Source organism: Squalius cephalus (genome assembly GCF_949319135.1).
Source record: "Squalius cephalus genome assembly, chromosome: 15".
NCBI classification, from domain to species: domain Eukaryota; kingdom Metazoa; phylum Chordata; class Actinopteri; order Cypriniformes; family Leuciscidae; genus Squalius; species Squalius cephalus.
In genome coordinates, this window is record NC_137136.1 from 35,856,848 (window position 1) to 35,873,404 (window position 16,557).

Consider the following 16,557-nt stretch of genomic DNA (forward strand, 5'->3'; position numbering starts at 1 on the left):
ACAAAATTTATACAATGAGCAAATACATCATTAATGCCTTTTTTCAAACCGTGTTTTTGTCCTATCCTGAATCACTACGGTAAGCTTGTAATAAGCGTTTAGACTCAGACTACTTTACACCGGTTGGGTCGCACCGCTGCGGAGTAACGTTAGTCCAGTGCCTGCATGACTCACCCGCGTCATAGACATAAACAGAGAGAAGTTTATTAACTGATAGAGCGCTGATTCATCCTGTAGTGAAACAAGTGAAGTCTTTATGAATCAATCATTCAAACTGATTTAAAAAATAGTATGTTTCACCTGTCTGGATTTTACATGTGTGTTCAAGCATATTCTACCCTTTCTGAGAGGGTATTCTCCACTGCTGGAGATACTGTAAGCTATATGAGAGGTCCCAAATTCTCCAAGAGAATACAGAAATGTTTATTTTCCTTCAGAAAAATTATTTTTGCAAAAGTTGCTAATTTGTTGACATTACCATTCTGTTAAACTCATTTGACAAGTATAAGAAATAAAGACACAAAGGATTGTCCATTTCCCCCTTACTACTATGTTTTTTTTACTACTATGAAAATTTCTTACGATTCCCTACCCGCTGTTCCCAATAAGCTGTTTCATGACAACTCTCTCTGGGTCAGCGGCAGCGCCAACACAGATTTAAAATATTGCGGTATGACTTTGTCAAAGGTTTAATAGACAGACGAATTTGAAGAAGATTGTGTGGGTGTTTGAATGGAGATCACAGTATTTTAAAGATGAATCGTGCTGCTCTACTGTCTTATCTCTCTCTCAGCATATGAGCAGTACGAGGGCTTTCAGTGCTTTCAGTCTCACGTCTCTTCCACACGTCCACTTGAAATGGATATTACGACACTCATAGATAACGACATATTTCATCCTCTGTTGGACCAAAGGTGGCTAACTTCTGTCAACCTCGTCTATAAGCAAGGACAAAACTAAAGCAATTTAATTTGAATCAATATTGATTCTGGAATAATAATTTTTTTAAAAAGTAAATCGTGACCCAAAAAATTTTGATAGTTTGGTGAGTCGATTTTTTCCTCCCAGTCCTAACACACACAAGTTCCTTAAAATGTTTGCAAATACATTAATTACACACACACACACACACACACACACACACAATAACACACACACGTTGAGTTTCCATGTTTTATGGGGATTTTCCATAGAAATAATGATTTTTATACTGTACAAACTGTAAATTGAATCCCCTAATCCTAACTGATGTATTTTCACAATGTGAACTAATGAGTATTTGTATATATTTCATATTGACAGTGTTGTGGCAAAAATATTCATTAAACAATCATCACCTGCGTAAGAGACATTTCTGAGTCAAATTGTCTTTCAAAAGTATTTATTCTTGCAAGAAGGCCCAGTTGCCACACAGAAGTCAAGAGTACAGTCTGTGGAACAAGTGCGACGACGAGAGGGAGGACAGAGGAGTCTTTATACTGCTTTCAAGGTCTTCTGCTTACAGGCCCTTATCTAAACAAGGAGAGGCTTCCCTGCTAGTTTTCTAATCCTGCTGAGTTTATTCTTACAAACTCACAAGTTCTAAATTGGACGGCCTCTGACCCTAGGGGTCAGAGCCCCTTTTCAATCTGCCTCCTGTTGATGTCTCACCTGTTTCCCAGTGTTTAAACACACACACACAGATTAGTCATATGTTGGCAGACTACGTACAGTCCAGCAAAGATCATTTCAATGTCTTAATAAAGAAAATAATGAAAATCAACACTGTAAATCAATGAAAATCTAAATTTTCCATTACAATTCCCCCTTTTTATCATTTACTGATAATTGATTAATCAAACACATCAAACCATAATAATACTTATACTCTTCATCTCTGATTTTCATATGACTGATCACTCTTCTTTAAACTTGTAGGAAAAGAAAGGATTAAAAATGAAATAAGCTTAGGCTGTTTTTGTAAGGATAGGCCCTTAATTTTGTAGCAAGCAAGTAAAGGTTTATTTAAGGCCGGGCTAGGTGAACAAGCACTGTTATTGCACCCCCAACACTATAGATCGGACCCTCAGTCACCTCAATATAAACAAGAAATAGTGTAGATTATATTTAGTAGGAAAACAACACATCAGTTCAACACATATCAATTCAACACCCCTTGTTGATTTCAGAAAACTATTACACAAAGAAAAGAAAAAAGATAAAAAAAATATCCCTCAATTCAAATCCTGTCCTTGTATGCCACCTCGTAACACGGATGGCTACTGTTTTTAACCCTCTTTACACATTATCATCGTCCTTAGAAAGAAAGAATTTAGAAAGTAAGAAAATAAGAAATTGAAAAACACCCCCCAATTTACCACATTACTGTAGCTTCCGCTACTTCCACCGTCTGCCTAATTTTGTTCATCCTTGGGATAGGCTGTCATTTTCGCCAATTGAACAGACATTCCAGTACTCGTATTCACCCATGAATAACTAAATTATCAGAATAACACATACAATCATAACTCCTATAGCCTACCCATCTACATATTTCCTAACCGTATTTTGTTAACTTTTAATTCAATCAGGCAATGGTTTTACTTAGTAAGCTCCATTTAATACCCTATTTAATCAAATCTAACCAGAAGAGTTTAATGATTTTATCCATTCTATCCAATTTGGTTGTTAAAAATTAACTCTTACTTTTCCATTGCAGACCGACTGTCTTTTTTTGTTTATGACCGTACTTCACATCATTGAATAGATTTTATACTTTTCCTGAAAAACATTTGCACCAATCAAATCATTAGATCTATATCAATACTAAGCCCTAGTTTGATTTAATCAAATAAAATCATCAACATCATCACAAAACAAATTATTCTGCTAAACTTAAACCATTAGTTGGTCCACATCCTCCTCCAGGTGTGTTGACCATCTCATTGCCCCATGGACATTCCGTCTTCACCAGGGTGACTCTTTGCGAACCGTTGCAATGGGCTTTCCATCGTTGGCAAGGGAGGCCGTTACTAGCACAAGCCTTTGATCCCTCACTTTGTGCTCTGCTCTATGGGATGGTTGAGGCTTGTCGGTGTAGTATTAGGTGAGAGGCTTGGACCCATGTGTCGCCCTCTCCAACCATTTTCCCAATCCTTACGGGATTTTCCCTCAGATCCCGACTGCACCTCCACTGGAATGTACCATTTCCTGCCTGCTGTCACCTGTCAATGCAGACCCTAGCTATTTTGTTAGTGACCGCTTGTCTAGCCGGTCTTCCCTTTTGGTGTGACCTGTGGAATCAACAGCCTGAAACATATTGTCACCAGATAATTTTGCTCACTGAATAGCACTCAGGGTCCTTGTTTTCCCTGAAACACACTCAACCCACTTTGCTCATGTCAACAAAACAATATTTATACATTTGGAACAGAATCAGTTCTGTTCGACACAATCCATCCTGACATTCTGCAAAAGGAAAGTTTTAAGTTATGCGCTGCGCAAGGTGTGGCCTTTCATTCTGCCCTGTATCAAAAGTCTGCATGCTCTGTAAAGAAAAACAAAATGTCGAGGTTGTTGTCAGATAGTAAAGTACACATTCTTTTGTCTGCTGTGCTGCCGCGGCCTTCGCTGCCGAATCTGCCCTGGCGTTTCCTGTTGAAACAGTCCTTGTTGACTGACACTTACAGACAGCTATTTTGTTAGGGAGAAAAATGACTTCTTACAGGGCTTTTACCCAGTTAAATGCAGTGTCCCCCCAACATTTATCGTCCCACCTGTTTGATTGCATTCAGCAAATTTGAACCCCTTGGTATGGCAATTGTTACCATCCCCCTTTTGATGCATGATACAACTCGTGCATCAATTTAACATAATGGTGTTTGGGTAAACAAAGTTTTCAACACTAACCCAAACGTTGTCCTTCAGCCAAATTTCCCCCAGACATCTTTCTCTGCCTCTGAAACAAAACATTACGTAAGCCACTCCAAGCCACAATCTCATCTTCTTATCTAATAATTTGAAGGGCACTGGCCCTGAGTCTCACTGCTTTTCAGGCCTGTTATTTGGTCTCTTAAGTCAGTCATCTACAAACATTTTCCAATGTCAAAGTCATCAGTTGTTTCTATCAGGTCAGGTCATGGTGTACAGACTTGGTCAGTATCAGTCAAACAACATTCTCCTCCCTTTGTTCACAATAATCTACAGAGCTTGATGATCAAATTTCTTTCAAATTTGTCATTTGCCTTAACCCATCTGTAATGATAAAACTCTCGTTCCAGAGGTTAATGACACAATATACACACTATGGGGACAGAATAGCTCCCCTAAACAACCCATACCAAACATGAATCAACACTCATAAAACATACAGTGCTGTCACCATCCAACACACACATACACGCATACCTGACTATGAACCGCTCATATTCTCATATTCATATCTTTTGGTGTTTACTCTAAACATATTTACATTTTAAATAAGATTTTAAACTTCTCATTTTCCTGTAGCTTTTATCTAATTTTACATGGTCTCTTAACCAGTTTCAAAGCACGTTTGTTCATTATTCATTTTCTCTTAGAAAAGTCAGCTGGGTTGTTTTGGTTCATTATCATTATTTTGATTCAGCTTGCTTTAGCAGGCCGATAACAGAAAGACTGACAGAATACCATCCGTTCCTTCACTCAAGCAGTCTCTCTCACTATACACAAATAATATTTTCAACAGCCTCCTAAGACTGTAATTTAGAACCTTCATCCAGACTTTTCTTGAATCTACAAAAGCTGTCTTCATCTTTAGCCACCAACATGTCTAATGACCTTCAGGAGTTAAAACTATCTTACATATATATTATTTCAATATCAACAGTTTTATACATTTTTCCCTTGCCCATAAGGCAACCAGCATCATGTTCCTGATATAAATTAAGTTTTGTTACTGTCTCCAAAACAAACAAAAAATGACAATCACCTCATGGTCTCAGCTGGCTCTTGAAAGCCCATTCCCATCAGCTCTTTATCTATAATCTTCAACAGGGTGTTGTCCCCTGGCATAGTTGCACTTGTCACAATGAAAAACAAGCCATGCAATGAATGCGGTTTCTGGTGAAGTGGTATAGAGGGACTCACATTTCTGGGTCAGACTGCCGTAACTTCTCACAGCTCCATCTCCCCTTAATGATTTGCTGATGCTGGTGGCCTCTCCCAGTCATTCAGCGCCACTCTCATACCCATCTCACATAAAAAACACCTCCATCAGGAGATGCCCAGTGTTTGTGGCGTAATTCCCTGTCTTAGGTTGCCCTCTGGCCAGAGGGTCTTACCCGTCCTTGAGTAATTACTTCGTACACACTGGTAACCGCTCTTTTCCGTCACAAAATCAGTTCTCCTCAACAGACTCAGTTGTTTTCTGGAGCTTAGGAAAGGCACATTCAAGAGTCACCAGAGCACTCTGGACTGCCTAATAGTGTTAACACAGGGAGACAGGTTAATAACAACAGTATTTAATCACTTAAAATCTGTTAAACCTGTCCGAATCAGCAAAATCTCAGTGAACTTTAATCACATCCATCTATTCAGTGTACATCTATGTCTGTAGCCGGAGCCATCGGTCCTGTTTCATGGTGGAGGCTAAGATCAGACAAAGAAGTTACTGGCCCTGAATTAAACTAGTCAAAAACGTCACTTCTATCGTTTAAGACTTCTTTAAAGTAATTCACTTTTACTTTTAAAACATTGACAAATTTCCCTTTAAATGTATGAAATCTGAACTGCCTGTAGCATGATTTTTTTTTTTTTTTTTAACATCTCCATGTCTATGGTTTTCAACTAAAACACTGTGCCTTACTATATTATGACACATGCTCAGATAACAGCTTTTAGCTGACATTGAATTAGAGAGAGACTCTGAGGCATTCAGGACTTGTACAATGCACTCTCATAAACTTCTAAAATCAAACTTTATCTACCATCTTTTAACTCTAGCCCAGCGTAAGGCATCTTTGCCAGAAATGAACATACTTTTTATATTTGTCTTTTGCCCACATCAAGGAATTTAAACATTACAAATTTGTATCTCTCACAAAAGTGTCTCTGTCGCACTGGCAGTTCAGCCAAGCACACACCAAATTCAGATAATCAAACCTGTTTCAGCCAATCATAAGCTTATCTTTTGAAAGCAAAACATCAGCTTCTAGTTCTTTCATGGTCAACACCATTTCTCCACGTTCAAAACACTAACAAGCTGTTTGTTTAATCAGATGCCTTTCTACACATTTTACATTTAGCAACTGTTAATCCAGTTATACTGCTTCTACTTATTTGATCACTTCACTTATAAAAAACAAATATTATTATAGATCTGTCCTTCAAAAGGATTCCCTTAAGACTTAAATCTTTCAACCTTCTTTTAACCTTCAATCTTCTTACAACTTTCAAAGGTTCCATCTATCAACTTTCTTTTTCTCCCTCATTTACTCGCACATTCTTTTCACTTTCTTTAGCACTGCATTCACATTCTTAGTTCTTTCTCAGACGAAAACTTCAATATCGTCATCCAAACTGTTCCACTTTCAAACCCACATTAATACACGTCACTTTCACATTATCACTTTCTTTTACACCTGAGTGGGCATTTACAGGCTGACCATAATCAAAACCTTCTCTGTCACCTTGCCTATAGTTTGATCATTGAGCTTGCAAACAGCTCCAACTTACTGCACACCCTTGAAGCAGTGTGTCCCGATCAGGAATGTAAACAGAGCCACTGATAAGCAGTTCTCTGTATTCTTTTACAGTCCACCAGTGGCGGATTCAATTACAATAGCCAAATCATAATCTTCATCATTATTATTGGCAGCAATACGAGGCTAAAAAATAAATAAAAAATCAGTTTCTTTCTCTGTTTAGCCAGTCAAGTTGTTGTTTAAATTTCAAAACAGAATCAAAACCCTGAGTAAAACCTCGAGTAAACATTTTCAGAGCTTCAGAGCACAGATGCTTACAGCGTTTGCTCTATTCTGTCTCACTGTTTGTTTCAGGACTCTTCATAAAGTATAAAATTTGTACTAAATGCCATCAATTTTATTAGCACTGGTTGGAAACAGTATTCCTCTATCAAATGGTTAGTCTGCAGATTCAACTTAATGTTATCATTATTTTCTCAGTCCCACTTATCTCTGCTGTTTCACATGATTTCTTTTTTTCCTCATTCCCACATTTACTTCACGCACACACTTTCAGGTGCCGTGGGCACAGACTTTTCACATACTTCACTCTGCTTTTCATTCACACTCATTTCTTGCTTTTCATTCAAACCAACATTCAACCGTTGCTTCACAGTTTTTTACACACATGTTTTGCACAGGCACACGCGCAACAGCCCTGTGGCTTGTTGCCGTGCTGCTCAATCGACTCTTTCACCACCTTTAATCTTGTGGCACTCAAAGTTCCTTCTTTCGGAAAATCATGATACTTTATCAACTTTCCTATGTCCTTCAAGCCCTTTTTCCCATAATTTTTCTTCATTGCACAGTACACTGGTGTGCAGTATTTACTGTTGGATGTTCCCATAATGGCTGCCTTTTTCCTGTCACTATTGCACGTGGATTTGAATCTTTTATTAGCGCGCACTAACTGACTGTTCACCCAAGCTCAGAAGGTTGAAAATTAATTTCCGCTTACTCTCAATGTCTTTCTCTGGATGTTACTCTGTTTCGGCCTGGAAATCTCTTTATTTCCTGCCCTTTTTAAAAACTTTGTTCCAGTGATCAATTATTTCAGCTCCTTGAATTAATTTCCTAACAACGAGTACTCGGCTTCGGTCCGGACAATTTCTTGACCCCTGAGATCTCAATTTCCGTGCCCTTTTTAAAAGCCGCTCTTCCCCGTATCACAACGAGTACCCAGCTTCGGTCCGGACAATTTCTTGACCCCTGAGGTCTCAATTTCCGTGCCCTTTTTAAAAGCCGCTCTTCCCCGTACCACAGCTCTAGTTTCAGTTCCCAAATACAGCCATCATGGTTCACCCATACATTTTCTTAAAATCCCCAAAAGAAAATATTTTACTGTCTCTTACCAGAGATATTCTGTTGCCACTCGGATTCGTTTTCTTAATTCCAGTGGTTGCTTCCTCCAGACCCCGGCGGAACGGCCCCTCGTCCCTCAAAACTGTTCGGGGTAGGGCTGTGACTCTGAATCCAGGAGGCCAATTCACCGTCCGCTCTCGGGTCCGAAGGGCACATCCAAGGAATCCCACTGTTCTGACACCAATTGTTGTGGCAAAAATATTCATTAAACAATCATCACCTGCGTAAGAGACATTTCTGAGTCAAATTGTCTTTCAAAAGTATTTATTCTTGCAAGAAGGCCCAGTTGCCACACAGAAGTCAAGAGTACAGTCTGTGGAACAAGTGCGACGACGAGAGGGAGGGCAGAGGAGTCTTTATACTGCTTTCAAGGTCTTCTGCTTACAGGCCCTTATCTAAACAAGGAGAGGCTTCCCTGCTAGTTTTCTAATCCTGCTGAGTTTATTCTTACAAACTCACAAGTTCTAAATTGGACGGCCTCTGACCCTAGGGGTCAGAGCCCCTTTTCAATCTGCCTCCTCCTGATGTCTCACCTGTTTCCCAGTGTTTAAAAACACACACACAGATTAGTCATATGTTGGCAGACTACGTACAGTCCAGCAAAGATCATTTCAATGTCTTAATAAAGAAAATAATGAAAATCAACACTGTAAATCAATGAAAATCTAAATTTTCCATTACAGACAGCATTGTTATTTATTTTTTAAGTGTCATGTTTATCTCTGGATATAGGCTTAATGTGTGTCATTGGTCTCTACAGGTTGAGGGATTGTGGTGTGACAGATGAAGGTTGTGCTGCTCTGGCTTCAGCTCTGAGATCAAACCCCTCACACTTGAGAATACTGAATCTGTCTGATAATAAACTAGGAGACTCAGGAGTGAAGCTGTTCTCTGCTGGACTGGAGAATCCTCACTGTAAACTGGAGGAACTGGGGTAAGATCATCTCTACCATAAAGACTCGGAGTGAATAAGGATTAATATGTACAGTAGATAGTGTATACAATATATCTTTAGTGTAAGCCCCATCCGGTGGTTCAGTGACAGATTCCAGCTTGAGCCTTCAGATCCTGCCAGGCAGCGGTGAGGAGTCTCCCTGAAGAGGAACATTTACATCTTACTATATTATTACCTCCCAAAAGAAAGTAAAACTAACAGTTAACCCTCTGGGGTCTGGGGTGTTTTTGGGGTCCTTGAGATGTTCTGACATGCCCTGACATTTGTGCTTTTTTCAGTTGCTTATAAACATATTAATGGCAAAGGTGTAAATTCACTCTATATAGCACAAACAGGACTTCCATAATATGTGAGCCACATGTATGTACATGTTTTCATTTTTGAGAGAATAATGTTTATGCATGGTTATCGAAAAAACTAAAAATTAAAGTTTCTGAAATAAGGCCACAAAACACATACTAAATATGTGGCAATAAGACTTTTGACTAATGGATGTCATCGCCTAGTGTTTTTTCTTCAAAATGATATGAAAATCATCCTGCCTAATCATTCACATAAAACGATACATTGATTTGAGTTTTGTGAAACACTTTTAGTTTGGAAAGCCAATATGCGGATGGGGCGTAAACGCTCCAACAGCATCATGCATATTTAGTAGTTCACACCTGGTGAGACTACGTCCCTGCATACTTAATGAGCCATTCATTCAGGTGTGTCACCTATAGCTAACTTAAATATACAAGCTTCATAAAAATGATCATTCTAGGAGAAAATTTCAGATGGCATTTAGAGGCTTTTGCATCTGAACTCTTCATATATACACACACACATATATATATGCATGCACATACATACTTTATAATCTTTTCAAAACTAGTCAACGTCTTTCAAAACTAAAGTATACATTTTATCATACGTATTTCAAAGTAAAGGATTCATTAGTTAGTTGATGACTTTATTTTTGACAAAACACATACAGTATATATTCCTCATCTCAGTATAGCAATAGTTTGCTAAAAGCTGTTCATTCAATACAGCAGTATTTGAAAATCGATCATATTTTGTAAAATTACATTTATATTTGCATTTATGTCAAAACCTAGACACTTTTAAACATCAAAAGGACATTTATTAATATGTATTCGTGTCAAAATGACAAATAAACAGATTTTCCTATTCAATTTTGCATGGAAACGCTTCCAAGACGCTTGCGTGTCGCGTGAAAAATAGGCGTCGGTTCTATTTCTAGAATGCACGCGTTTTCCACGCGGCTCGTGCCGCGCCTGAGTACGCGCGTACGCTCGTGTACGCGCGTGCGTCTCACACAGGCAGTGTGCAAACTCTAAACTGTTAACATGGGAGCCGAAATAAAAACGGACACACCACGCAGCTGAGACGCTTACGCCACGCACCCAGTGTTTCACCAGCCTTATCCAGCGGATGTGGGCGTTTCACAGGTTTGTATGGATCGCCTCACATTTGCGTTTGAATAGCGCGGTCTCCGTAGGCGGAGTCACATTAAAACTTAATTAGCTGAGATGAGAACGACTGACATCTCTCTCTTTACATACATATTATATAAACTGTGAATATTTGTTTTTTATAAAAATTACTTAATTTAAAAGAAGATAATTCAAGCTTCATGCCTGTGTGTCTGTATGCCTGTTTGACTGAGTACAGTTACGCTGAGTTACAGTTCATTTTCGGACGCGTTTCAGAATTGACTTCACTGACGGAGAGTAGGCAGAACTCGCATCATGTTTATTTTTCTTTATTTAGCGAAAAGCACAAAACTTTGTTTTTATTATGAGCATACACAAAAAAAATACACACTAAACAGGATCGATTGATGTATAACACAAGCATATAAGATAAAAATTAATTGTATTTTTTTTTTTTTTTTTTGCACTCATACGGAAAAAAACGAGCCGGCGCGATAGCCGACCTCAGGGGGTTAAATAAACCGGACTAACTACAAACCAGACAACAGTTGCAGGATACAGTGAAGAGGTTTTTTAAAATTACAAATGTTTGCTGTAAATCAACTTGCCTTGTAATGCTTGTGCAAACAGACCCTTGTAAAAGTGTGAGCATTTCCTCAAAATGTGTGTGTGCAGCTGAAAAGAGGGAAGTGGTGTGTGTTTCACCTGAACCAGGGCTGTCACCATATCAGCTTCATCACTACATGATTATCATGGCCAAAATAACACACGATAACAATATATCACCATATCTATGGAAATCTTGAAAAAAAATAAAAAAAATGCTATGACTCAAATTCATCTTTACTTTGTTTATTTTGTGTTGTTTTTGAAAAAGAAGAATCACTCCATCGCATAGAAAAGGAACAATTACACTTAATGGGACCGGTTTGAAGTAATGGTAACACTTTATCACAAGTATACAGTATCACATAAATCATTTTCAAACTATTAGTTTATAGTTAATGAATAGTATATAAGCTATAGTTAATATATTAAGAGACTAAATATAAATTAGGGGTGGGTGGTATGACCAAAATTTTGTTTCACTGTATGACCAATTTTATTTCACGGTAACGATATATTTCACGATATAGTTATTTATATATGTAGTAATTCTCGAAAAATTGAAAAAAAGGGCTTTGTATAATAAATAAACCCAAATACTTTAGAAATAAAAAGTACTCCACCTTGTTTGATTTTTCTTTTATTTGGTAAATTATTTCTTTGGTAAACTATTTTGATAGCTGTAACGAATGAATCCTCTGGAGGCAAGATGGAGCGGACCCAAATGCAACTTTAATAATAATAAACAAAATCAAACAAAAGCTGTAAACTGGTAACTCAAAACAAGAACCTAGACAAGGCATAAACACAACTAGAAACATTCAATACTAGACAAAGACACAGGGCAAACATGAGGGTTTAAATACACAAGACTAACGACAAGACGAGAACCAGTAACAAGAAACAAAACCCAGAATGTGACATAGCCCCCCCTCTATGGGCGGCTCCCGACGCCCATCAAAACAAAACAATAGTTCAGGAGGGTGGTGGAGCGGAGGCGGACCCGGGGGCGGGATGGAGGGCCAGGCTTGTGGGGCGGTAGAGGACCTGGAGACTGCGGCAGGATGGGAGGCCAGGGCGGATTAGGCTGTGCAGGCGACCAGGCTGAAGCAGGCAGTGCGGGCGGCCAGGGCGGAGACGACCCTTCGGGTGGCCAGGGAGGAGACAACCCTTCGTGCAGCCATGGCAGAGCTGGCTGAAGAGGCGACCATGGCGGAGCGGCCTCCATGGTCCAAAAAAAATTTTTCTTGGGGACAGCTACGGAGACATAGGCTGGAGCAGGCACCGGCTCAGGAACAGACACCGGCTCAAGAACAGACACCGGCTCAAGAACAAGCACGTCGGCGGCCATCTCTGGTGAGGGCTGAGGTTCTGGGATGGAGACAGGCTCAGGACTGGGCAGAACCAGCGGCGGAAAAGTCTCTGTGCTGGACAGGACCAGCGGCGAAGGAAGCTCTGGGCTGGACAGGACCAGCGGCGAAGGAAGCTCTGGACTGGACGAGACCAGCAGCGAAGGAAGCTCTGGACTGGACGGAACCAGTGGCGAAGGAAGCTCTGGACTGGACGGAACCAGCGGCGAAGGAAGCTCTGGGCTGGACAGGACCAGCGGCGAAGAGGGCTTTGATCTGGGCAGGACCAGCGGCGAAGAGGGCTTTGAGCTTGTCAGGACCAGTGGCGAAGAGGGCTTTGAGCTGGGCAGGACCAGCGACGAAGAGGGCTTTGAGCTGGGCAGGACCAGCTGCGAAGAGGGCTTTGAGCTGGGCAGGACCATCACAGACTCTGGCTCGGCAGTGGCGGCCATCTTGTCCAGAGACACTGGCTCGGCGGCGGCCATCTTGTCCGGAGACATTGTCTCGGTGGCGGCGGCCATCTTGTTCGGAGACACTGGCTCAGCGGCGGTGGCCATCTTGTCCGGAGACACTGGCTCGGCGGCAGCCATCTTGTCCGGAGACATTGTCTCGGTGGCGGCGGCCATCTTGTTCGGAGACACTGGCTCGGCGGCGGCGGCCATCTTGTCCAGAGACACTGGCTCGGCGACGGCCATCTTGTCAGGAGACACTGGCTCGGCGGGCGTGACTTGAACAGTCTCTAGATCGGCAGAAGTGACGTGAACAGTCTCTGGATCGGCAGAAGCGACGTGAACAGTCTCTGGATTGGCAGAAGCGACGTGAACAGTCTCTGGATCGGCAGAAGCGACGTGAACAGTCTCTGGATCGGCAGAAGGGACGTGAACAGTCTCTGGATCGGCAGAAGTGACGTGAACAGTCTCTGGATCGGCAGAAGTGACGTGAATTGGCTCAGGCTTAGATAATACTTTGAGCTTGCGGGGCTCCTCATCCGCAAAGCCCACGGTAAATGATGAACCGCTCAACAAAAGGACGATGTCCATATATTGCACCAGTGTGCAGTGAGGGGTATTGGCAGGCATCAGTGAATAAATAGGATCATCCATATTATGGCGAAACATATCTTTCAAAACGCCATCACTAAATTCCACCCCATGGCAGAGCCCGCAAAATTCCTCCACATACTCAACCATTGGACGGCTATCTTGGCAGAGACGGAACAGGCGAATTGCTGGGTCCATGTTTTGGTCTAGTATTCTGTAACGAATGAATCCTCTGGAGGCACGATGGAGCGGACCCAAATGCAACTTTAATAATAATAAACAAAATCAAACATAAAGGCTGTAAACTGGTAACTCAAAACAAGAACCTGGACAAGGCATAATCACAACTAGAAACATTCAATACTAGACAAAGACACAGGGCAAACATGAGGGCTTAAATACACAAGACTAACGACAAGACAAGGGACACCTGTGAATAATAATCAGACGATTAACCAATGACAAGACACATGGCAGGATCACATGACAAACAGGGAATCACATGACAAGACGAGAACCAGGAACAAGAAACAAAACCCAGAATGTGACAATAGCTAAATATAGTAAACAAAACACTCTCATCAACTTTTAGATTAACTTCCCCCAACTGATTGGTATTAAATACAACTCATAGGCGTAATTAAACTTTAAATAAAGTGTTGCTGAATAATTTTTTAATCTCATGTTATTGCTTTACTTCAGGGTTTCTCAAACTCTGTCCTGGAGGGCCACTGTCCTGCACAGTTTAGCTCCAACCCTGATCAAACACACCTAGCTGTGACTTTCTAGTGATCCTGAATACATTGATTAGCTTGCTCAGGTGTGTTTGATCAGGGTTGGAGCTAAACTGTGCAGGACAGTGGCCCTCCAGGACCGAGTTTGAGAAACCCTGCTTTACTTCATCAATCAGTTTATAATATCTGAATATTTTATATTTAACTATTCTATTCATAATAAATTAGTTACTTTCTTTTAATTTTGTAGGATATTAGTAATACTAGTTATGTTTAAATGTGTTCCCCGGTATATTTTTGCCATGTCTGCTGCTTATTATACTGCATTTTTAAGGGGCTTGTTTTGCTCTTTTTGCGATATCTGGCAACCCCGTCACCTGGATCTTTAATCAAGAGAAGTTCAGAAGTGTCAAGTTCATCAAGTTCAGAAGTAACTAGAAGAAGACCAGCAGTCTGAAAACCGAACAGCAGCTACTTTAAGTGTTGAATAAGTAGTTTAAATTATACACACCTTCTAACTGTGTCATTATTTTAGCCCGTGAACACTGACAGACTGCGCTCCCTCTCAGTGCGTGTGCAAGCACGCGTCTTTTGCGATCAGTAAAATGCGATCGGTTAATTTGAGTGTCAAGTTGTAATCACGTATCGAATCAAATGAAGATTTTATCAGCTGGTTCAGTGGCCAATTGTTTGGAGTTGAAAATGTATAACTCGTGCTGCATATTTAGTAATTTTGCCTCAGATACAGGATTATACATTCGCTTCAACAAGCAGGTTGTTCCCAACCGCTTGCGTGTCATGCTGAATGCGATTTTCATGTTTAAAAAGTAGCTATACATAAGAGACGGAAAGATGCATTATTTAAGGTTATTTATATTCGTTACGATATTTATATATGAACTGTTGTTGTCAAGTAAGCTTCATGTTTTCCCTGTTGCGCTGCACTGCTCTAGTTGACTGCTGCGCCTATTTTCCCGAAAATATCACGTTAACAACAACCCTTTAGAAAATGTAATTCCTTTGTGGATCCTCTTGATCTGCTTTCTCCATATTTCTTTGACAAATCTCAATGTCTCAGTCTCACGCACGCTGCACGTGAGTTAACCATGCCCACTTATTTACATGTCGCAGTATACACGTAATAAAAATGACGTAACTGTCAGTGAAATGAAAGCCTTCTTTTCTCTGCATTTGAGTATGGGTCTGGTAGAGAAGTCAGAGTTGGAGGATTATTGGGCCGAATATTGGCCAACAGCAACACCTGGATTTGGCAAGGTGATGTCCAGGAATAGATTTGAGATAAGTTTGTCTTTTCTTCACTTCACCAATAATGAGGAGTGTGTTGACAGGGGTCAGCCAGGGTATGACAGGTATTTTGAATACAAAATCCCCCCAATCATCAATTTGGTCATCCCCCGGTTTTCAGCAATGTATGGTCCATCTAAGCAGCTGTCATTGGATGAAATAACCATTGCGTTCAAAGGGAAATCAACCCTAAAAATGTACAACCCAAACAAACCAGACAAATATGGCTACAAAGTATTTGTTCTGAGTGAAGCCAAGTCAGGCTATGTGCTACAGTGGTCCATGTACACTGGACAAAGTAGGCCTAATGCAAGTGATTTCGGTGCTACACACCTTATTGTCCATGAGCTGATGGCCCCGTACACAGGGAAAGGGCATGAGGTGTACATGGACAGCTATTACACCTCGCCAGCCATAGCAAATGAGCTGGCAAGCAATGATTCGGGTTTGTGTGGGACTGTCAGCAGTAAGAGGAATGGGATGCCAAAGGGCCTCACCCGTGAACAGTTACCGTTGAGCAAGGGAGATGACCCAGTCTTCATGAGGAAGGGGAAAATGCTAGCTTGTGCGTGGCATGATACAAAGCGCCTCACAATGCTCTCTACACTGCATTCCAACATGTGTTAGAAAGCGCATCAGGACCAAACACTGATAGTGGCTATAGGGAGATAAATAGGCCTGTTTGTGTTGATGACTACAATTCGTTCATGGGGGGTGTCGACACAGCAGACCAGAGAATGAAGACCTACCTCTTTCCCCATAGGTCAAGGAAATGGTACAACAGGATTTTTAATGCCATTCTCAGTGTAAGCATGGTGAATGCCCACATCATTTACTGCAGCTGCACTGCTGCTCCTCACAAGCCCCTGAAAGTCTTCATGCAGGATGTCATCACTGCTTTACTGGAAGGCTTCTCCAGGAAAGAGAGCAACAAAGGCCGAAAGTCGTCCTCACTGGGAGACTTGCCACAGAGACTCACTGAGCGCCACTTTATCTGCCAGGCTGATGGTTACCCAGATTGTGTAGTTCGCTGGAAAGGCCGCCGTCAGACAAAATACATGTG

General features: G+C 40.9%; 1 pseudogene across 1 annotated transcript in view; it reads left to right on the forward strand.

Moving 5' to 3' along the window:
- Positions 1–16,557, forward strand: part of LOC307172571 (protein NLRC3-like) — a 117,293-nt pseudogene that overhangs the window by 95,405 nt on the left and 5,331 nt on the right. Inside the window, exon 11 of the transcript in view lies at positions 8,824–8,997. The product of the transcript in view is annotated as a protein NLRC3-like (transcript). The remainder of the gene's footprint in view (positions 1–8,823; positions 8,998–16,557) is intronic.